We start from the raw sequence: 24,745 nt of genomic DNA on the forward strand, positions 1-24,745 counted from the left end.
CCGATATAGGACTTACAAATAAAGACAACTGAGTAGGTTTTAATATATTTAAAGACAGAAGAAAGAAGCAAAAACGTGAATACAAAATGATATAGTTGTTTTTGTAGGAAAACTTGAAAATGAATTTTTAGTTTCTAGATAAAAACAACAAATGCATTGCTATAAATGCCCAAGATTCTTTTTTTTTTTTTTTTTGACAGGCAGAGTGGACAGTGAGAGAGAGAAACAGAGAGAAAGGTCTTCCTTTTGCCGTTGGTTCACCCTCCAATGGCCGCCGCGGCCGGCGCGCTGCAGCCGGCGCACCGCGCTGATCCGATGGCAGGAGCCAGGTACTTATCCTGGTCTCCCATGGGGTGCAGGGCCCAAGGACTTGAGCCAACCTCCACTGCACTCCCTGGCCACAGCAGAGAGCTGGCCTGGAAGAGGGGCAACCGGGACAGAATCCGGCACCCTGACCAGGATTAGAACCCAGTGTGTCGGCGCCGCAAGGCGGAGGATTAGCCTACTGAGCCGCGGCGCCGGCCCCCCAAAATTCTTAATAACAGATTCAACAATATTAAACAGATTTATAAACTGAAGCATAGATTTAAGAATAATTACACAAAGGACAGGAGAGAAAAGGGAATATATGATATGAGAGTCTAAGCAACAAAGAGACTAGAATGAGAAGATCTAACGTTCCCTCTACCAGTGTTTCAGAAGCAAAGGGTTTAAAGAATAAGGGAAGAGGAATATTTGACAAAGTAATAGCAGAGAATTCTTGGAAGCTGACGAAAGGCAAATCTAAACCTGATGAAACCCAAGCAGAAAAATAAAAAAAAAAATACATTTAAATGCATTGCAGTAAAACTTTGGAATGCCGAAGCAAAAGAGAGGATGTACAGAAGCTAGAGAAGAAACAACTAGGAAAATCCATGACCTCTAAACAAGGCAATGCATGCAAATAAATAAATAAATAAATCTTAAAAATTAATGAAATTCAAAAAACAACGATAGGAGTCCCAAGAGTGGAGCAATCTCTTCAAAGTCTTGAGAAAAAATAACAGCCTAGAATCTCATACTCAGCTAAGTGATAATTTAAAAAGGGGTTGGAGGGGTGGATGTTTGGCATGGCAGTTAAGACATGCCATAGAATGCCTGGATACTATATTAGGGTGCTTGGGTTCAAATTCTGTCTCCACTGCTGCATACCTCGGAAGCAGCAGGTGACGGTTCAAGTAATAGGGTCCAGCCTTCAAGTCAATATTTTCTTGTATTGTTAAGTATATAAAAATGTAGAGTTTATTGCAGTGAATCTATGCTTAAGTTGCATATTATGCTGCACTGACTGGTACTTGGCCACAATTTTTACATGGCATCTTTTCCAGTCTGTCAGATTATGTGGCCTAAGTGACAAGATTGCTTGTATCACATCTGGGGCCTTTCCTGTGTTAGGTTCCACTCAAATATGACCACTTTCCTTATCACTATTGAATGGGTCAAAAAGTGTTCCCAAGTGTGGAATATGTTGTTTACTGCATCTAAAAAAGCCTACTGGTACTTGTGCCTCCATTTTAGTGGTGAGATGTGCAAGGTACTTTGTGTCCTTTTTGTTATAGGGAACATCTTTGCATGCTCCAGGACTCCTGAAAACTTCATGGAGGGAGATATTGGGCACCACAGATGGTTTATCTCCTGCTATTTCTTACTTGCCTGTTTTTACTCAACTGTTGTAATTAACATGATGTCATTGGTGTAATAGACCAATTAGATGTTCTGCAGAATATCCACACCATCCTGATCCACATCAGGGCTCCTATTTGGAGTAGCAGATTTATAGCAGTTGAAAATTCAATCTTTTCTTCCAACCTTCTGAATAAGTAATTTTTGATTCTCATCTTTTTCTACCCTTAGTTTACAGAATCTGAGAGACTTTAGATGCTGCCTAGGAGATCCTTTGGCTCTCACACTTTGTTTAAATTTATGATTAGTCCAATGTTTCAAAATCTCCCAGAGGCAGGCTTCCAATTTCATAGAACCTGTAGTTACTGTGCCCTCCTCCAGATGCACGTCATTGTAATGGCAACACCACTCAGTTCACCACTGGTTTAGAGGTCCTGCTAGAGGCTATTCCTGTTCAGTGATCTGTTCCAGGAAGCCAGGTAGTATTAGGACTCTATCTTCCATGAGTGATGGTGTACTCATTGCCAGCTAATGAACGATCTAGTTCCAAAATTCCAAAATTAAGAGATGCTCCTGTACACCACTTTTGTTTCACTAACCTTATAATTTCAGTTCATTAAGGAACAAATGAAAATTTGCTTGCTGCTGATTTATTGGGTTCTGAGTTGTGATGCTCAACATTCCCAGAAGCTGGGGGAAATGAGTGTATCAGTCTTTTTTTTTAAAGAAATATATTCTTTTTTTAAAATTTTTTGACAGGCAGAGTGGACAGTGAGAGAGAGAGAGAGAGAGAGAGAGAGAAAGGTCTTCCTTTTTGCCGTTGGTTCACCCTCCAATGGCCGCCATGGCCGGCGCGCTGCAGCTGGTGCACCACACTGATCCGAAGCCAGGAGCCAGGAGCTCTCCTGGTCTCCCATGCCGGTGCAGGGCCCAAGCACTTGGGCCATCCTCCACTGCACTCCCGGGCCATAGCAGAGAGCTGGCCTGGAAGAGGGGCAACTGGGACAGAATCCGGTGCCCTGACCAGGACTAGAACCGGGTGTGCCAGCGCCGCAAGGTGGAGGATTAGCCTAGTGAGCCATGGCGCCGGCCAAGTGTATCAGTCTTGAAATAGGACTTTGTTGCACAATACAGTCTCCACTAGCAGGAGAGAGGCAAATAAGGGTAGAGAGGCAATGTGCATATTTCTATTTATCTTCAAGATTGTAAAGCAAAGTAATTTAAGGGGGACATTGGGGAGGGGAAGTGAGCAGAGGAGCAGATCATTTTTTTTATCTCAAATGACAATCTCAGTTTTAAATTATAAGTGTCCTTGGCAAAGAGGCCAGGCCATGCTGGGTAAAGAGGTGGTAGATAGTACTGAAACCTTACCTTTAATTACATCTGTACATGTACATTCTTGATTATTAGCTCATTCAATCATGAGAGAAAAAGTGTAAAAATCACAACCCTTTGTAATTACATGAAATCTGTGACATGTAAAGGCCAATGGTGTAAGCGTAGAATATCATATACCAGCAGGAAAGAATGTAGAATCCTCTGGCTGTATTTAACATTTATGATCATCACAGATAATCTTTGCATTTACGTGAATAAATAGCAAATTTAGGGCCAGTGCTGCAGCTCACTTGGCTAATCTTTTGCTTGTGGCGCCGGCATCCTGGGTTCTAGTCCCGGTCGGAGCGCTAGATTCTGTCCCGGTTACTCCTCTTCCAGTCCAGCTCTCTGCTCTGGCCCAGGAATGCAGTGGAGGATGGCCCAAGTGCTTGGGCCCTGCACCCGCATGGGAGACCAGGAGGAAGCACCTGGCTGCTGGCTTTGGATCAGCGCAGCGTACTGGCCGTAGTAGCCATTTGGGGGGTAAACCAAAGGAAGGAAGACCTTTCTCTCTGTCTCTCTCTGTGTCTCACTGTCTAACTCTGCCTGTCAAAAAAAAAAAATAGCAAATTTAAATAGAAATAAAAATGTTTTTGATGTAATTTTTGATACATGTGATATTTTGTGTAAGTTACTGGAGATAACTTTGAAACAACAGAGAACTAACTTGAATTCAGTAATAAGAAAACAAATATTAAGAAACCAATAATTTTAAAATATAAGAGAAAAATTCAAATAATTATAAAATTTTGAAAGCCTTGCTGTGCCAATCAATACAAAAATAGGCATTATTAGATATTTTGCAAAAAATCCTAAAAAATCAATGATATGAGACAAATTTGTTCTTCCTTCTTTTCCTCAACCTTCTTTATAATACTTCCTATTCTTCCGAACTCTTATATCCCATTCTTTCACTGCTAATTAATTCATTTATTTAGTAATTCTTCATGCATTGAGAATATACCATAGCAGTCAGGATTCAGTAAGCAAACAGGAATCAAACAAATATTGTAGATATTTTGCCACAATATATTTAATATAGATGATGAGGGCAAAAACTTGTTAGAAGTTCTGGAGGGATGTATGGGAGGAAGATAGTATTACTGGAAGCTCAAGTACTGATATGAAGCTGTTTCCTATGCTCTTAGGAGCCAGTTTTCATAGTCCCTCTATTGCTACACAGTGCAAACCAGCCCATGTTTATCTTTTAGCAACAGTTGGCTCACACTTTTGGCTTATTACCACATGTCTGACAAAAGCGCACATTAGATTCTTGCTAGATTTTTAAAAAGTGATTTATAGCATCTATCTCCCTTCTAATTTTGCAAATGCCTCATTGGCATATCCTACATTGGAAATTTGCTAAGTTTTTAGTCTTCTGGCACATGAAAGATGGGGAACAGAATGGTCCTAAGTACTAACAGGAAGTATCTGGCAAAATTTGCCCTTGATTATATAGCATGCAAACATGCTCTTCTCTGCATATTAGTTGTAAACATTCTACTTATTGAAAAAATAATGTCCATAATGAACACAAAGTGAAAGGATCACAGAGTTCCATCAATAACTGTATTAATTTCTCAGTTTTATTATATCCTCATCTTTAAGTCACAGTCTTATTTGTGACTAAAATATATTACCTAAATAAAATTGAGTGATCTGTAAGTCCCTGATATAAAGGAAATCAATGAGGTTAGATATAAAATTGCATGATCTGCTGACTGAAGAAAGTTTATAGGTCATTTCATTTTGTGTTGTGACAAGTTTATATGTAATAAACTTCTCCCACATTAGTGACAAACTAGCAACAATTTATCATTGCTCATGAGTCTGTCAGTCATATGGAAAGTTCTGCTGATGTAGGTCACACTCAGTAAAAACTGGTTTCACACATGCCTCTATGGTTGTCTGGTGCACAACTGGAGTTTGATTTGTCCAGAATAAATTATATTTATACTGGGCAGATCTCTGAGTTTAATTAGGGCAGCTGGTGTTCTAGGAACATTTGTCTTTCATAATCAAGCAGGCTACCTGAAGCTTGCTCATATGGTGACCTGGTAGGAATCAGAGGGAGAAGTTAAACACATATTGAAGACTAACTATAGGGGCCGGCACTGTGGCACAGTGGGTTAAATCCCTGGCCTGAAGCGCCAGCATCCCATATGGGCACCGGTTCTAGTCCTGGCTATTTCTCTTCTGATCCAGCTCTCTGCTATGGCCTGGGATAACAGTAGAAGATGGTCCAAGTGCTTAGGCCCCTGCACCCACGTGGGAGATCTGGAGGAAGCTCCTGGCTCCTGGCGTTGGATTGGCACAGCTCTGGCCATTGCAGCCATCTGGGAAGTGAACCAGCGGATGGAAGACCTCTTTCTCTGTCTCTACTTCTCTCTGTAACTCTGTCTTTCAAATAAATAAAATAAATCTTTAACAAAAAGCAGACTAACTATAACATTGCATGATGTTATTTACAATGCACTTCATCTTCTAAAGCAAGTCATAATGTCACCCTGGATGTAAGGCATGGAGAAATGTACTTCATATCATGATAGGATGAATTTCAAAATTTAATTGCAAAAGCATTGCTATAAGAGATGGAAAATATGGGTACTTTTTCATTTCTTAAAAGATGCCCGGTCTGGGGCTGGTGCTATGGAGCAGTGGGTTAAAGCCAGGGCCTATAGCAGTAGCATCCCATATAGGCACCAGTTTGAGTCCTGGATGCTCCACTTCTGATCCAGCTCCCTGCTAATGTGCCTGGAAAAGCAATGGAGGATGGCCCAAATCCTTGGATACCTGAACCCACATGGGAAACCCCGCAGAATAGCCTGGCTCCTGGGTTCTGATTGGCTCAGCTCTGGACAATGTAGCCATCTGGAGAGTGAACCAGTGCGTGGAAAACCTTTCTCTGTAACTCTGTCTTTCAAGTAAATAAACTAAAATCTTAAAAAAAAAATGTCAAGCCCTTCCTGCCAGTTCCAAAAAAACAGGGAATTCAGTAACAGCTAACTTAGATAGTCCTGCACCTATTTGAATAGATCCTCACTGAGGACTTAAAGGGTCTATCTCTTGAGGGGGGTGTACAATAATCTAAAATGTAGATGGTTAAATGTAAATGATTTGTTAGTCTGTTTCCTTGCCCAGACTGAGACTGGTCTTATACACTGGCTTAACTTCCTAGGAAAACTAGCTACTAGATATCCAGAGAGAAAAAAAGCATAGCTAGTCCATTAGAGTGTTAAGAACAAGAGAAAATAACTTCCAGGGGTCTCAACCTTCACCTTTAATTAAACCTATGCAGCAAAAGGGAACTAACCCCGGGGAAGGCTGGCAAATACATTTTACACAGATGCCACTCTGTTAAAGCTGTAGGTACCTGCTTGTACTTATAGACAACTTTACTAGAACTGAAAGAGCTCAGGAAGTGGCCAAAATTTCCCTGAAGGAAGTTATTCCATGCTGTGGTCTCCCAAAATCTTTACAAAGTGACAATGGGCCTTCCTTCATCTCCCAGATTTCACAAGGGATTTGTAAGGCGCTTGGAATAACCTAGCACCTTCACTCTGCATGGAGACCTTGGTCTTCTGGTAAGGTAGAAAGAGCCAACCAGATTCTAGGGAAAACATCCAAAGTATAGAAATGTGCACTTGGTAAGAAAGGTTAAGAAGGAAAGAGTGTTCTTGGTAAGGAAGGTTAAAAAGGAAAGAGTTCTTTTGAATGAAGAAAGGACATGGTTTGTAAGAATGACTTCACCCTGATGGCTAGTTTACTCTAGACTGGAATGGCAATGATGGAATATTTCAAGTAAGTTGACGAGGGTGTGTGGAAGTCACCAAAGGTTATGAAAGAAATATTGGACATGCTAACTGCCACTTAGGGAGGTATCTGTGCCATGTTCCAGGAAGAATGGTGTTTCTGGGTCAATCAGACTGGACAGGTACAAACCCAAATTTGTAACTTCCTGGACAAAGCCGAACAGCTCCAGGACCAGGCTAAGCAGAACTAGGATTTCTGGCCTGAACATCTTGTCATGGAAATCCTGGATATTTCCTCTCCTTGGCCCTATAACTTGTGTAATCCTGCTGCTTCTCTTTGGACCATGTGGGTTTTTTTATTTTTTTTAATTAATTAATTATTTATTTATTTTGAGAGGCAGAGTGGACAGTGAGAGAGAGAGACAGAGAGAAAGGTCTTCCTTTGCCGTTGGTTCACCCTCCAATGGCTGCCGCGGCTGGCACGCTGCAGCCAGTGTACTGCGCTGATCCAATGGCAGGAGCCAGGTACTTATCCTGGTCTCCCATGGGGTGCAGGGCCCAAGTACTTGAGCCAACCTCCACTGCACTCCCTGGCCACAGCAGAGAGCTGGCCTGGAATAGGGGCAACCAGGACAGAATCCGGCGCTCCGACTGGGACTAGAACCCGGTGTGCCGGCGCCGCTAGGCGGAGGATTAGCCTAGTGAGCCGCGGCGCCGGCTGGACCATGTGTTTTTAATGCCCTTGTTCATTTTTTCTCTAACAGAATAAAAGCTGTCGAACTCCAAATGGTCGTTAGATAAGGCTTCCAGCCCATTCCATTGGATGACCTGAGCAGCCCTCTGGACCAAGCAGGACAGTCTTTCCAAGGCTACTGTCGCACACCAAAGGACAGACAGCAAGAGGGTCTACTGTGATGATGGGAATGTGGCTTACGGAGCCTAGGCTAGAGTTCTGAGCAAAAATGGGGCAGGGAACAAAAATACTTAATAATACCTGGAATATATTGAAATAGGGAAGTGGGGAGCCTGTGTTGTGATGCAGTGAGCTAAGCTGCTGCTTGCAGCATCAGCATCCCATGTCAGAGGACCAGTTCAAGTCCCAGTTGCTCTGCTTCCATGAAAGCTCCCTGCTACTGTGCCTGAGAAAGCAGCAGAGGTTGGGCCAAATGTTTGAGCCCATGCTACCCAGGTGAGAGATGTAGGTGGAACTCCAGGCTCCTGGCTTCAGCCTGGACCAACCTCAGCTGTTGCAGCCATTTTGGGAGAGAATCAGTAGATGGAAGAGATTTCTCTTTCTCTGTCTCTCCCTCCCTTTCTCTCTCTTTACCTCTGCTTTTCAAATAAATAAATATTTAAATAATAAAACAGGGAAGATAATACTATAGGTTTTCAAATGCATGCTGCAGTTCATTTCTCTTACATGGTTTCATAGACAAAATTTGATATGGTAATTTCATGCTTTTATATCCTCTGCTCATCTTCCCTTTTGTTATATTCACCAGTCATTTAATAATGCCATACACTACTCTGATCTTTAGTCTTAATTTTATATCCAAATTGTGCCTCTGCTGCATTTGGTATCACCATTTTGTGTAATTATTTCAAAATAAACCTCATTAAGCAACATTAAGCTATAATATCCAGTGGGGGACATATTTTTATTAATTTTTTAATAATTTAATGGGAAAGTTTTGATTTTTTCCCTAGGAAAATGAGCAGATGGGTTTATATCTACAATTATCCTCATGTTAGAATATAAAGGCTTAATTCCTGAAACAAGAAGCCTCAGAGAACCTGGCTAAGGAGAAAAATCTTTCCCAATACTCCAAATAAATAATACATTACAAGGAGGGAGATAGTAGTTGTAGTCATGATGGTACTACCTTCCACGTCTCCTTGGATAAAATTGTGGCCTTGAGACTAGTTTCATGCATCAGAAAAGAATTATTTATTTTTTGTTTTCCCTTCAATTTGTCATTAGGAAATAAAAAGTCATTTGAGTTTGAAGGGGACAGATTTTAGAGGATTTGGAAAATTTGGCACTGAAGTATACACATAATTATATGCAAAGTGTATAGAGTTTATATATACACACTTATAAGCATATTTATGTCTATTTTTATCATCTATTTATTTCTCTCAACTATAATCAATCCTAGAAAATATGTCAAGTTTGTATAAGACAATTACTTATTACTCTTGGTATTCTAGGATTTCTAATGTTATGACATGTATTCCTATTTATGGGCTTAATTTTTTAATAGAGACATAAAAACATTAAATGCACTTATTTAAGACAATTGACTGGACTGTTACAATATCCCCAGGATATTTTTCTACAAAATATGCTGTACAGAACATTATAACTACATTTTATGATTTTATGATTTCTGAAGAATGGTTTATTTACTTTGTTAGTCTATTGAAACTCTCCCAAAACTCTTGCTAACTCATTCTATCAGCTGAAATGAAAACTTTTCATAGGCACACAAGTAAAAGAAAGTACCATCTATCTGGAGACTCTAATGGCCATGGAAAGAAAACTAGAGTTATAATTGTCACTTCTCCCCCTAATCACTCATCCCTGGTCTCAGGTAGCATGCTCTCTTATGTTGGGAAGATCTGGTCAGGAAGGAGATGGCTGGTAACAGAGGTCATATTAGCAGTGAATTATTCTTGGATAATGACTTGCTTCTTGCTGAGCTCAATTTTCACTTATTTTCCTTGCTCTTCCTTGGCATTTGAGTAGGATGTAGCTGGATAATTAAATATATTTTAAAAAGCAGGACTGTGGATCTACCTGTATTGGTGTTACCTCAGTTTTCTTATTGTGAAGACTGTGATAATGTAGAATACACTAAACTGTGAGATGCATTAACTTTTTTATTATTATTATTATTTTTTGCCAGGCAGAGTTAGACAGTGAGAGAGAGAGACAGAGGAAGAGTTATATCCAGTGAGAGAGAGACAGAAAGGTCTTCCTTCCGTTTGTTCACTCCCCTAATGGCCGCCATGGCCAGCGCTGCACCGATCCGAAGCCAGGAGCCGGGTACTTCCTTCTGGTCTCCCATGCGGGTGCAGGGACCCAAGCACTTGGGCCATCCTCCTCTGCCCTCCCGGGCCACAGCAGAGAGCTGGACTGGAAGAGGAGCAACCGGGACTAGTACCTGGCACCCCAACTGGGACTAGAACCCAGGGTACTGGCGCCACAGGCAGAGGATTAGCCAAGTGAGCCACGGTACCGGCTGAGATGCATTAACTTTTACTGCTTTACTATTGTATCCCTACTGCTTAGAATAGCATGTGGTAGGCATTCAATAAAAATTGTATACTGCATGTCCTTCCCTACCTGCAGCAGTTCTAACTCACCAACAATCCCACTCCCCAAAGCTTTTGACATCAGAAACTTCAATGGGAGCAACCATTTTTCATTGGTTCAAATTTTCAATAGCGCCTAGGGAAGCAAAATTTGGCAATCTTATTTTTAGGGCCAGTCAAGTTAATTTTGATTCATTGAGCATTTAAACACTAAATGTACCACTCAAACTCTAAGTATCACCATGACTCATTCCCACATTTGCGTGGATATGAAAAAAAAAAATTATACCTGTCAAGGAATACCCAATGTGCTTGCTTATCTTTTACTTTTACCGACTACCAATACATTGAAAATCTCCGTTGAAGTTGTTGATATTTGTACAGGTAATAAGTGGTTGAATCTTAGGATACTCAAATATCAGTGTTTTTAAGAAGTGCTTTTAAAATTCAGTTAGAGGAGCAGGTATTTGGTTCAGCAGTTAAGATGCTGGATACCTGCCTCCCCTACAAGTACCTAGATTTAATTTCTGCTTCTGCTTCTGCTTTCATCTTCCTGCTAATGTGCCACCTGTGAGGCAGCAGCTGATGGTCCAAATACTTGAGTTCCTGCCACCCACGTTGTTGACCCAGATTGTGTTCCTGACTCATGGCTGCCACCTGACCCAGCCCTGGCTATTGTGGGCATTTGGGGAATGAATCGGCAGAGGGAAGATCAATTCTCTCTCTCTGTTATTCTTGCAATGTCACTCTTTCGAATGAAATGTAAACAAAATTTTGAAAAGGTTTTTAAATCTAATTAGAGGCTGCTGAAAGTGGGAGAAAGTGGAAGATTAGATGGGGATAGGCATCTGCTCCAATAGTACTTTAGGGACATGGGCTCCTTATCACCTGTGATTCCTTCTTTTCAGAGGATCTTCGAATTTGCTGCTAGATCCTCTGAATGTTAAAGGGAGACACTGAAAATGGGAATCATAGGTAGTAGGTTTAATTGGTCAGGTAGGATGTGGCACTCATCACTCATCATTTCTGCCCACCTTCTGTCAGCCAGAGCTCACTCCATGTCAATAATTAACTGCAAATGCTAGTGAAAACTAGTAAAGAGGAAACACAGGTAAAGAAGAAAGGGGGTTGGTAAGTATCTCACCAGTCTTTGCTGCTGGGATTGTTTGCCTTTATCTCACCAACAGAATTGAATTTGTATTTTCCTATAGCACTGGATATTCTGATGAATATTTATTCTAACTATTTATATTCTCTTCTTGACACCATTGGACACCATCTCTTCCTTTCGTTTTTCATGATCAAGTTTTTCATCCTTCCTCCTCCACTCAGCTGTTCATTCTAGACTCCTCTCAAGGACTTTTCTTCATCTGCTCAGTTTGTAAGAGCCAAGGTCAAAATCCCAAAGTGCTCCATCTTTTTCTCTCTGACGTTTTCACTCTGAATAGAATGCCTATGGTATCTTCATGAAAATCTGTCCCAGTGTTACCTTCACATTTTGATTATCCTCAAATCTAATCAAGAACTTTGCTGAATTTGGGACCCACACTTCTAATGGACTAATAAATATTTCAATTTGGTAAAACCCGCAAGCACCTTCCATCAGTCACATTGGAAAATTAATCAGTACTCTCCACCAGTCTCCTTCTGTATCATCTATCTTGGTGAATGGCACTACTCTTGGCTCTGTAATTTCACATTCTTTCATCTCATACAAACACCCCTCGGTTTATATCATCCATTATGATTTTGTATTCTACAGCTTCCAGCTTTTAATATCCTTTGTCTCCATTGTCCATTCTCCTTGCCTGATACAGGCTGTCATCAGTTTCTGCCTGCTTTGTTAGTGGCTCTCCAAGGCCTGGGTATAGTCTATCTTTAATTTCCACAATGAGAGTCATAGGGTAATAGAAGGGAGCTTTCAAGACAAAGAAATTGAAGCAACCGAACTTGTATGTACAATCAATGAGGTGGCTTAGAGACCTATGGATGTGGATATATTTTGGTATTTTCAAAGATCTATTTGGAGGATTGATACAGGAAGAATTGTGCTAGAAGAGAAGACTGGCCAAGTGTTAAATCTCTGCACATGCTTTGTTTTCTGAACAGAAATGGTGGTCAATGAGACAAACTAGATAACTAGATGGATAGAGCCTTGTAGTCGAGCAAAGCACAACTATGAGCCCAGCCAACAATAGAAATATCAAGGTCTATACGTGCCAGAATCACAAACAAATCTGCATGACTCAATATGCAATCATCAGAATGGAATGGGTAGAAACTGAAGCAAATTCCTTCCACAAGGTCTCAACCAGTTCTGTTAAGTGGCTAGAGTGAGACCTAGTGGGGGAAGCTTGAGAGAGGGAAAATTTTGCTCACTCTGAGAATCTTTTTATAGACATCAGAATGGGTTTGCAAAGGAATGAGCTGCCTCGTGTGAGTTTCCAAGGCTTGAGATAACTCTAACAAAGCCTGTGTGAGTGCCAAGCAGCTATCATACAGGCCATTTCTACATGACAGAGATAAAGGGAGTAGGCTGTTGCTAAGATCCTTTGTAACTTTCAATCACTTAAAAGTTTTACTTTACCTCTCAATTTGAAAGTTATAATTTGGTTCCAACCAGGCTATGTGACACTCACTCCTTCTGCATCATTATCTTCCTGTATCACAGATATGAATCTGCAGCAATTCTCCTTGCATTGTGTTTCATATCTTCAAAGACCCAATTGTACCTTAGTCCCATTCATAATCAACAACTGCATTTGTTTTTAAAGTTTTGCCTCCCCTACCTCCTCCTAACAGAAGGGAGCTGCTGGTTAACTCACCTGTTTAATTGAATCCCACCTTTGGTTTGACTGGATGTTTTAGTTGAACAGCAAAGATGAGGGTGACCTGGAGTATAGTGCCCCAGTCATGAGATTCAGCTGTGGCCAACAGAGCTGCAAAAAACTCTCTGTCCCTTCCTGGAGAGACCAAAGCCAAACAGCAGTGACAGAAGATCTAACTCCGGAAGCTTCTAGCTGAGAAGCCTGCACTTCTTAGATTTGTTGTCAAATGTAACATTTGGAAGTGGTAAATCATTGCAGGAGCCAGTGTGCTTGGCAACCACTTTGCTGCCTGGGTTGCTGGCAGTACAAGCAGTGGCTTCATAGTTTCACACAGTTCTGATGGGGACATGTGAGCCATCAGTGACTGATCATTTTGGGAAAATGAAAACCTGACAGAAAACAGAAATTTCCCTTACATTCTCTTGCTATAATGAAGTGAGCAGAAGCTGAATGAAATAAAGTTGTCTCATTTAGTATACAGATGACTCACCCGCTTTCTGACTCATGCCAGTAAAATCACTCTGCCACTAGCAGAAATATGCCAGGGCCTAAGAAATATCGTGCTTTGTGTGCCCCCAGCCCTCCTCCTGAGGCCTGGAATATCGTGATGCTGTTCAAATTTACTCTTCTGCCTTGGAGCTCGGCAGTAAGTCACTTAGTTGTAAGATGTGGCTATACCCTTTGGGAGAGAATGCTGTTAATCAACCCTGTCCATGACATCATTACATTCACAACTTCTGCATATAAGTTAACCTGTTACTGCTTTGTCATTCTCTGGATTGGAAATGCTTCTGGTCTTTCATCCATCAGGTAAAACAAAGATGCTGTAGAAACCTGTACATTCAGAACAGATGCCTTTATAATTGGGCTGTTAAAAAGAAGGTGCTGTCACGCTCTGCGTTGTCTCTCTGGTCCATCTGTTTTCTGTCTGCTTATGTTTGAGCTGTAGCCATCTTATCCCCTCAACTTAGTTTTAAAATTCAATGTGATAAGAGTTTGAATAAAAACAGAACATAGTGGTGTGATGTCATTGTAATACATTCCCCAGCTGGATGCTCTGAGAATTTATCACTACTAGTCAGGAATAAAAGTCATTTGGACTCTCTTTCCAGAACATGCGTAGAAGAACTATTTTCAGGTCCACATTAAAATCCCAAACTAATTGTGCATGAGTGCTAAATGATTAAAGTTGACTTTCTGGAAAAATATGTTTGGTTTAATCTGTTGAGTTTCCTTGAGATGTTAAAAAGAATCTAAATAAGAGCAGGCTTTTGCTTTTGCAATTTTTTAAAGGAATTTTCTTATGGAAATAAAACCTAGAACTCTAAGAGCTTTGACTTTCTCATATTCATTAAACTTCCATGTAAGTGCACAGAAAATGGCACAGGAAAATGATGTGACCTAACTAAGATTATTAGGAAAGAAACAACACTGATTTCTGGGCCTCAGAACTCTAATCTGGTGTTTTAAGAAGTGGTGAATGGGGCCAGTGCTGTGGCACAGTGGGCTAATCCTCTGCTTGCACTGCTGACATCCCATATAGATGCCAGTTCATGTCCCTGTTGCTCGTCTTCCAATCCAGCATCTCTGCTGATGGCCTGGGAAGGCAGTGGACGATGGCCCAAGTGCTTGGGCCCCTGCACCCACGTGGGAGACCCAGATGAAGCTTCTGGCTCCTGGCTTCGGATTGACCCAGCTATACCCATTGAAGGCATTTGGAAAGTGAACCAGCAGATGGAAGATCTCTGTGTCTCTCCTTCTCTCAGTCTGTAACTCTGTCTCTCAAATAAATAAATAAAATCTTTAAAAAAAAAGTGGTGAATTCTGTATATCATTTTATTTTCACATATATAGTATTACTAAACAGTTTCCCTTGAGAAAAATATCATGGATATTTCTTGAGAAGTTTTACATTATCTTATTGAAAAAATTGAAATTCTATCTGCATAACCATTTATAGGTGTTAAAATATCCCTGTCGCTCCCCCTCTTCGTGGAGGAACGACACCAAACCCTGCCTAGGCTTCATATCCGAGTCACGGCACCATTATGTCGCTCCCCGTCTTCGTGGAGGAACGACACAGGACCCTGCGCTGTTCTTTCGTCTGCTTGGCCCTTCCCGGGTTTGCTGCTGGTTCTTCCCGGGTTGGCTGCCGTCCCTTCCACCTCCGTGGAAGGGCGGTTCCCCCTGCCACATTCCCCACTTCCGCAGGGGAGCGGCACACTGCCGGCCGGCTCTCTCGGGGGCTGCACAGGTGTTCCCCTTAGATGTTCCTGGTGCATGCCGTCTCTCTCCTCCTTTATAGTCCTCTTCCACCAATCCCAACTCTGCTACCCACACGCCGAGTACGCTGCTCTCCTCCAATCAGGAGCAGGACCCACAGTTTATTGGTTGAACTGGAGGCAGCTGTGTAGAAGCTGTTTCCCTTCTCAGCGCCATATTGTGGGAAAGCAGATGCATAGAATAAGTCTTAATTCCAGTAACAGTCTAGTCCGAGTTGTTCCCAGTTGCTCCCCACATATCCCCTTTTCTCCATGCACTGACCTTTGTTTTTTCTATCATATTTTTACCTTTACATCTGAAAGCTTGGTGAATGTATTCTTAAAAGAAAAGCAAAGTAGATAGACAGCAATTTAAATTGATATTGATCCTCTTGTAGGGTGAAATCATGTTTAAATGGTCATTTTTTTAAGGTGAAGTAGATAAAATACTTCAGGAAATATTCTAAAATACCTTAATAATGTAGGTGGACCATTAGGGTAAATAAAACATAACTTCCTGTTGGTACATTTCTGAAATAATTAAATTGCACTTCATCTGATGTTTCAAAAATATTTTCTATTGCATGTAATTACTGTGTGGTTATTCTCCTGAAATAAAAATTTCCTGTAAAATACTTCATTTTCCTATTAAGAAATTTATGTAATTCATATTTTCATACTAGAGACTCAGCAAGAAAATATTGACTATGTTTAAATTTTTTTAAATATATTATTTCTCCCCATTCCTATGTCTGAAGAATTGGTATATGACATAAGATTTATTAGACATTTTTGAGCTAAAATTTTTATTGTGGTAATAGATAATCCTTTCTAAAATTCCTGACTAAAATACAATGTATGAAGATTTTGCTTAAGTGAAATAAGAAAAATATCATATGTATTCTCTGGTATGTGGTAGTTAATACAGAATACAAAAACCATATAGAATGACATGGACATTTGTGATTTGGTTGTTATTTTTCACCCTTGTTTATACTCCTAAGGATCTGTGATTTTTTTTTACTTTTCATTGTTGAATATCATGGTTGGTAGTGCATTAAGCCTGTGATTATAGAGTGGATTGAAATTATGTTGTTGCAAAAATTAAAGGATAAAAAGAAAGAAAGGAATGAGGGAGTTCGAGGAAGGGAGTTGGGGAGGAAAAGGAAGTATGGTTATCTTGTGAGAATTTTACCTATGAAAGCTGTTCTCTTTATATTAATAAACAATAAAAATTAAATAAATAAGAATTGTTTTTGAATAAATGATTGCTGCCTTTGAAAATAATGGAAGAAACTAAACTGTGCGTTTATTAAGGGTGGAGACCAAATATTTACTTTGTATTCTTATTACCCAGCAGGGAGCTCTAGGCAAAGGTCAATTTTTGTTGAGTTAATAGCCATAAAGAAAAGAGTATCTGGAGATTTAAGATTGCTTTATACACAAGATTTCTCAATCAAATGTAAGAAAAAAAATTAAAGCTTTTCCAATCTACGCAAATTGGAATATTTTCTTAAATGGACTGTTTTCTTTTTTTAAAACAACTATAGTCACTAGCAAAATCTCATTGAGAATGGATACATTCTGTTTATAATTTTTAAGCAAAAAGAAAAATAATGCAGCGCCTCTGAATAGTTGTTACAATTGTTCCATAAGGGACTAGCCAGAACTTTTTTCATAAGAAAATATGACTGTTTTCTTAGAAAAAATAAGAAACAATATTCATTAAAACATATCATTTTTTCTCTGATACTTTCAATACAAGTCAAAGATTTATTAAACTTTTTATTATTTCAGTGGCAATAAGTAATGTTTTCCAGAGAAGTTGCTGTTTTGGTTTAATTTTGAAGCTACTGGAAATATTGTGTGATTATGTTCTGGTGTTGGACATAAGAATTGGTAGAAAAAAAAAAAAAAAAACAAAAAAGTGCCAATAGCCAATATAGTGGTATTTTGGGCTAATCATAATTTAAAGTTTATAGTAGTCCAGGACTAATTACCCCAATTATCTGTGTTTTCCTTTTGATAACCTAAGATTTTTGCCTTTTTTAGAAAGATTTATTTATTTATTTGAAAGAATTTCAGAGAGAGAGAGACAGAGAGAGGGACAGAGAATGGGGGAGGAATCTTCCATCTGCTGGTTCACTCACCAGATGGCTGCAATGGATTGGCTGGGCCACGTCAAAGCCAGGAGCCAGGAGTGTTTGCTGCGTCTCCCACATGGGTTCAGGGACCCAAGTACATGGGCCATCCTCTGCTGCTTTTCCTGGTACATAAGCAGGGAGCTGGATCAGAAGCAGAGCAGCTGGGACTTGAACTGGGAACTGGTGTCCATATGTGACACTAGCATGGCAGGCAGCAGCTTTACTAGCTATACCACAATGCCTGCCTTACTTTTGCCTTTTTTACTACAGGTTTTAACTTTGGGGAATGAAATCCAAGCAAAACAAGCATGGAGAGGGGGCTTGGAGTGGCCCAATAGACAGTGATACTGAAGCTATGCAGATTCAAGGCTGCCCGCCTACCTTCCATTAGATTTGTAGTTCTGCATGTTTGCATAGCTGACATTGATACACATATCTGACATTAATCTGGTGGATTGAACCATAGTCCTGATGTAGAAAATATTATTTGGTCTTAACATTAGAGAGAGAGAGAGCCCCAGACTGATGGAAATATCTTTCAAACTATTAACTGTATAACAGATTACTGAGCCATATAGGTCAGACAAAAATTTTGACACTCTACATCCATGTCTTCACTTGGCCTCACTGAATTATTTACTTATTGGTATGTGTACTGTGGGGAGCAACTCGGACTAGACTAAGTTACTGGAATTAAGACTTATTCTATGCATCTGCTCTCCCACAATATGGCGCTGGGAGAGGGTAAACAGCTTCTGCGCAGCTGCCTCCAGTTCAACCAATAAACAGCAGGACCTGCTCCTGATTGGAGGAGAGCAGCGTACTCGGCGTGTGGGCAGCCGAGTTGGGATTGGCGGAAGAGGACTATAAAGGAGGAGAGAGACAACATGCACCAGGAACATCTAAGGGGAACACCTGAGGAACATCTGAGCAGCCCCCGAGAGAGCCGGCCGGCGGTGTGCCGCTCCCCCGCGGAAGTGGGGAAAGTGGCAGGGGGAACCGCCCTTCCACGGAGGTGGAAGGGTCGGTAGCCAACCCGGGAAGGACCAGCAGCAAACCCGGGGAGGGCCGAGCAGACAAAAGAACAGCGCAGGGTCCTGTGTCGTTCCTCCACGAAGACGGGGAGCAACAGTGTACCACCCCTTGTCCTTTGTTATTTTTCTGTCTGTAGCTTTTTTTTAAAAGTATTTAAATTATTTGAGACACGCACACCATACACATAGAAATAGAGGTGGGGTGGAAGGAAGACAGACAGTGCTCTCATATTGATTCATTCTCCAATTATCTGCAATAGGTAAGGGGAAAGGCCAGGGCCAAAGCTAGAAGCTCAGAATGCAACCCAAGTCTCAGACAGGGACTGCAAGAACCCAATCACATGAGCTATCATCTAGGTCTACACTGGCAGGAAGCTGCCATCAGGAGCTGGTGCCAAGAACCAAACCCTAGCACTGCAGTACAGGGCGTGGGAATCTTAACTGCCAGGTTAAATACCTCTTCCTAGTAGTAGTTTTTAATTACAGTGTCTTATTTTCTTCTCAAGCCTTCCAGACGGTTACATTTTACTTCTCTCACGTTTTATTCATCTCGATAAAAACTTCTCTCCATTATTTATTCATCATCTGAAATTCTATATTTTCTCAAAAACACAATTACAAGAGAACTCACACTTTCTGCTGTGTAGCCTACTCATTCACTGATTGATTAACTATATTAAAAATCTTTGGGGCTGGTGCTGTGGCGTAGTGGGTAAAGCTGCAGCCTGCAATGCCGTCATCCCATATGGGCATCGGGTTGGGTCCCAGCTGTTCCACTTCTGATCCAGCTCTCTGCTATGGCCAGGTAAAGTGGTGGAGGATGATCCAAGTCCTTGGGCCCCTGAACCTGCATGGGATATCTGGGGAAGCTCCTGGGTTCTGGCTTTGGATCAGCGCAGCTCTGGCAGTTTTGGACATCTGGAGAGTAAACCAGCGGATGAAAGAGCTTTCTCTCTCTCTGTTTCTGCCTCTCTGTAACTATGCCTTTCAAATAAATAAATAAATCTTTAAGAAAAATAAACCTTTGATTCTATGATTTTATTTATATTCTATCTGTGCTCATTTTATTTACGTACTATTTTACTTTGATTTTAAACTCCCCAAAGGACATGCTCTACATTCCAAGCCTGAAGTTTGGAAAGTTTATGATGATGTCAGGTACATCCGATGACTCATCATTACATGATATGATAAGTAGTCCATAGATATTATAACGATTCTTTATGATTGGTGATGGAGTATTTTTTAAAGATTTATTTTTATTTTATTTGAAAGACAGAGTTACAGAGAGAGGTAGAGCCAGAGAGGGAGGTCTTCCATCCCCTGGTTTACTCCCTAGATGACCGCAACAGTCAGAGCTGAACTGACCTGAAGTTAGGAGCCAGGAACTTCTTCTAGGTCTTCCATGTGGTTGGGGGCCAATTTACCCTCAATTCTTGTGTTTTCCTAAAGCCACATGGATGTTAAATTGAAGGGTCTGTTATAGCGTTGTATATTTTTATAATAATATTACTGTGCTTACAAAACTGAATTGATATAACTTTCAGTATATGGTTATTTAAACAATAATAGGAGAGGGAAAAAGAATATTGGGAGAAGTACATTCAGCTTAGTATGTTATTTTTCTATGTTATTTATAATCTATCATCTATTTTATCTATCCATTCTATCACCTATAGATAGATTGATCAGTCTATTGATCACCTGGGGCTTATAGTGGATAAGGCTAGATTGAGATCTATCTGGAAGTTGGAGTATAGGGAAATCTTGAAGTATCCTTAACCAGATGGCATATAGAGAGGAAAGTGAGAGGGCTTATGAACGAGCATGGAAACTCACCCATCTATGGTGAGAATAGTGACACTGAATCCCATAGGAGAATGTTTCCAGAAGGAATAAATGGCCATCATTCAGGTAATATAAGTTCAAGTGCATTCCCTGATTTAGCAAAAGAGACCATTGGTGACCATGACAAGAACTATTTAAGAGGTGTTGGGCAGGGTGGGATACAACTAATGTAAGTATTGCTGAAAAGTGAATCGAGATGAAGAGTAGAGAGTCTATGGAAATCTATTTCATTATTTTGTAAAGGGGAATAGGGAAGTAAGATAAAAGCTGATATGGAATACCAGGGCCAAAGTAATTTACTTGTACTTAATGAAAACTATTCTGACATTTTAAAAATATGAAGATTCATATATTGTGGAATATTTCATAGAAACAGATAAATCCAAGAAATTACTTTAATTTGGCTATTTGCTGCATAGCTATAGGGATGTATTTTTATTGATATAGGCCATTTCCTACTTTTTCTTATTACTTATATACCTGATTATAAATGTTATTGCTACCAATAACATATTTTTTATGTGCTCTCATAAACAGCCAGTTTGAAAGAGCTGTTCCTACTTTACATAGACACATATATCTGAAATAATCATGGGAAACAGTAAGAATTTTTTTTCTCTGAATACGACCTTGGTAAACAGCAATTTTTTAAAAAAGACTAATACTAGTTCCATGATTCCAGCTGCAACAGAGATGGAATACTTTTGCCACATTAATTCTAACTTATCTTTCTCTTTTGCTTGTGTTTATAATGATGCTTTTAGTACTTTAATAATATTTTCTTGTCCTTGATACCATCTCTGAACTCAAAATTTCTAGTGTTAGTTTGCCTTTTTCTCATTAATCATCAGTGCTTTAAAAGCATCTACTTGGAATAAAAAGAGTTAAAGCAAAAACTTGAATTTCAGAATGCAATACTCCAAGAAATGTCAAATGCCGACTGTCTTCAGATGGACCGAGTCACACCTGACACTCGGGATGTTTGGCTTCCAGAGTTGTCAGATGACACACATATAACATATTTTTGCAGGAGAGGATGTTGTTCTTCCTTTTGGCAAGGAGATCGGGCTCAGGAACCAATTAGAATATCTGCCCCAAAGACAACAGCAATAGCTCTGAATCATTGTCCCTCAGTCAGAGGTAATCCTGGGTTGCAGTCGAGATTGCTATGTGACCTTACCTGGGAAGTTCCTACCCATTCCCAAGTGCCTCTTCAACATCTGTTCATTTAATTTCATCCATGGGGCAGTCCAAGAAGACGGCAAAGCTTGCCACATAGTGAATTGCTTTCTCTAGGCGGCTGCAGTAAAATCTTGAAGGTAAAATTGTATGTGCCTGATTATTTGTCTCTGAACTCCAGGAAATTGTCAAATGGGGCATTTGAAAATGACAGACATCTAATCAACATGTTTGCTGCTGTTTCAGGATTTGCTGATTGTTAACACAGTGGCACCTCTGCTGTTCCATAAAGGTCATGCTGTCACATAATTCTTGTCTGTGGAGCCTCATTCACCATAAAGTTTAGTGCTTGAGAAAGAATAGGTTAGTATGGCAGTTTCAGCCAGACACATTCTTACTTGTGCATTTAATACAGAGTTGGGAATGAAATTCGAAAAGTATTAATACCATTCCTTCCTTTTCTCATTTGTGTTGCCTTCCTTTCTAATCTGAATCTATAGAAATGGAAAAGAAGTGAATATAATTAAGTGATCTAATTTAGAAACCATAGATGGTTGGCTAATGAATTTACCTCGATGCAAAAATTCCAAGGTTTTAAAATGTTAGCCATCATTCATCCCCCTCCCCACCCCGTGTGTGTGTGTGTGTGTGTGTGTGTGTTAAAAGGAAAAAAAAAATTTAAAATAAAAACTCTTTTTGTACTTCATGTATATTGTTTAGAAGATAAAATGACATGGTTTGAAATTTTAAAAACTTGCTGAAAATGATAAGGTGATTTGGTCAAAGCAGAGAATACTCATTTTGTAAGGGTTTTTATTTTTATGTCTAATTTTTTATTTTTAATGGAAGCATGAGACGTTAGCACTCATCTAAGCCAGGAATTCAATTTCAACATTATGAAACCGACCTGTCTTAATCTATCTGTGAGGCTCCACAAAATACCTGAGACTGGGTAATTTATAAAGAACAGAACTTTATTTCTTGCAGTTCTGGAAACTGAGAAGTTCAAGATCAAGCCATGGGAAATTGATCTGGTGAAGGCTTTCTTGCTAAGTCAAATAAAGACCACTCACCTGAAGTCTCTTTTAGTCCTGTCAAAGGGAAGGCATTTTCATGACCTAATCACTTCTTAGCACTGCTCCATCCACACCAACACCACCTGAATTTTTGAGGGGCACATTCAAAGCATAACATACTGCCTTGGCCTCCAAAATTCATGTTCTACTTACACACAAAATTCCATTAATAGCCATTAAAGTATTAACTAATTCTAGAACAAACTTTAAAACCTAAGTCCAAGTCTTATCCAGACATCATAGGAATGAGATACCACATGTAATTCAGCCTGAGGAAAGTTCCCCTCCAGGTGTGAGCCTATGAACTCAAACAAGTCAGCCCCTCCAAAAGGGAATGGTGGGGAAGGCATTCCCACTCCAAAAAGGAGCAGTAGGAAAGAAGGAAGGAATAACAGATTTCCAATAAGCCCAAACCCAAGGGGGCATACCTTTAATCTTACTGCTGAGTCCTTATCCTGCTGTCTGGGCATGATTTGGTGGGGGATGAAGCTCCCAAGGACTCAAGTAGCTCTGTCTGTGTGGCTTTGCTGGGCACAGACCCTCAGTGCTCATGGACTGAAATCCCATGCCTGAAGATGAGGCCCTCCCTCTAATGTCTTTGATGTAGACTTCATCTACTCTAAAATCCTTTCTCAGGGGTCGGCACTGTGGTGTAGCTGGTAAAGCCACTGCCTGCAGTGCCAGCACCCCTTATGGGCACCAGTTTGAGTCTCAGCTGCTCTACTTCCCACCAGCTCTCTGCCATGGCCTGGGAAAGCAGTAGAAGATGGTCCAAGTGTTTGGGCCCCTGCATCCTCGTGGGAGACCTAGAAGAAGCTCCTGGCTCCCAGCTCCTGGTTTCTGGCTCCTGGCTTCAGATCAGCTCAACCCTGGCCATTGTGGCCATTTGGGGAGTGAACCAGTGAATGGAAGACCACTCTCTCTCTCTCTCTCTCTCTCTCTCTGTGTGTGTGTGTGTGTGTAACTCTGCTTTTCAAATAAATAAACAAATCTTTAAAAAAAAAATCCTTCCTCAGATTGCAGTTCCTCTGTTAAAAAAAAATCATTAAATTAAGAGAATGACACCATGGTAGCCAGAGCGAAGAGCCTAAATTACAAAGACTCAAATTACCCTAGAGTTAACACAGTTTTAATGCTAGCCTCTGTTCTGAGAGCTGTGCAGGAACTTATAGTCCCTGATCAAATAAAGTAATCTCCCTTTAGCCCCAGAGACTGGAGCCCACCTTTGCCATTCTGGTCCCTATCACCGAAAAATAAAAGGAAGGCCACATGCACTGCACTGGGAATCAACCAGAGGCCCAGCCATGAGCAGACCATGCACTGCTCATGCCCGACTTTGAACATCGCCTTTAATCCACCAGGGAGCCTGAGAGTTCAGCATTAGCTGCAAGACTCCTTGCTCTGCTCATTGCAAATTATCTACTTTCTTCTATTCTTCTAGTGTCAGTGATTGGCTTACTGTGCACCAGGTAAGCAGATTGAGTTTTGGGGGTTCTGTAGCAATTCCTCCAAGCAGTTTTGAGGGTATTATATAATATGCCTCTGGCGTTACCAGACCAGCACTGTTAGCTAGTGGCCTCATAGTTCTGAGATCTTGGTGGCAGCCCCACCCTCACAGCTCTGCTGGGCATCTTTCTAGAGGAAACTTCTTGCAGCATCCTTTGAAATCTAGGTGGAATCACACCTCCACTGCTATTGTATCCTTTGTGCCTACAGAATACTTCCAGGTAGGTAGCGCTGAAGCTCACTGCTTGCACCAGGCGTGGCAGCCTGGGCTGCACCAGAGCCCACATGAGTTCGCATTTGGGATGGCCAAGGAGCACTGCATCAGAATGAAAAAACCTGACTGAACCCCTGAGAACTGAGCCTGGATTTTTCACAGATGCCCAGGGCCAGTCTTTTAAAGTACGTCTGCTCTCAAGATCCTAGCAATCAGGGCCTCTGATGGGAGCAGCAGTCTCAAAGATCTCCAAAACGCCTTTGAGGTCATGCTGTCACTGTCCTGATAAGTAGCACCTGGCTCCCTTCTAGCCCTGCTGATGTCTGTGTCAAGTCTGTTTACCTTAGTTTTTTTTCCTTTACGCATACTTTTTTTTTTTAATTTTTCACATGGCACCAGGTTGAGAAATTTTCCAAATCTTTATATTTTTTCCCTTTTAATCATGTATTCCTTCTTTAAATCAGTTCTTCCTTGTCAGATTTTACCGTAAGCAGTTAAGAAGAGCAATGAAACACCTTGAGTGTTCTGCTGCTTAGACATTTTGTC

General features: G+C 40.6%; 1 pseudogene; it reads right to left on the minus strand.

The window, feature by feature from the left end:
- LOC103349367 (suppressor of cytokine signaling 6-like) overlaps window positions 1-24,469 on the minus strand; it is a 157,021-nt pseudogene extending 132,552 nt beyond the window's left edge.
- Window positions 24,470-24,745: the final 276 nt, after the last annotated feature.

The sequence above is a fragment of the Oryctolagus cuniculus genome, chromosome 10 (genome assembly GCF_964237555.1).
Source record: "Oryctolagus cuniculus chromosome 10, mOryCun1.1, whole genome shotgun sequence".
Lineage (NCBI taxonomy): Eukaryota > Metazoa > Chordata > Mammalia > Lagomorpha > Leporidae > Oryctolagus > Oryctolagus cuniculus.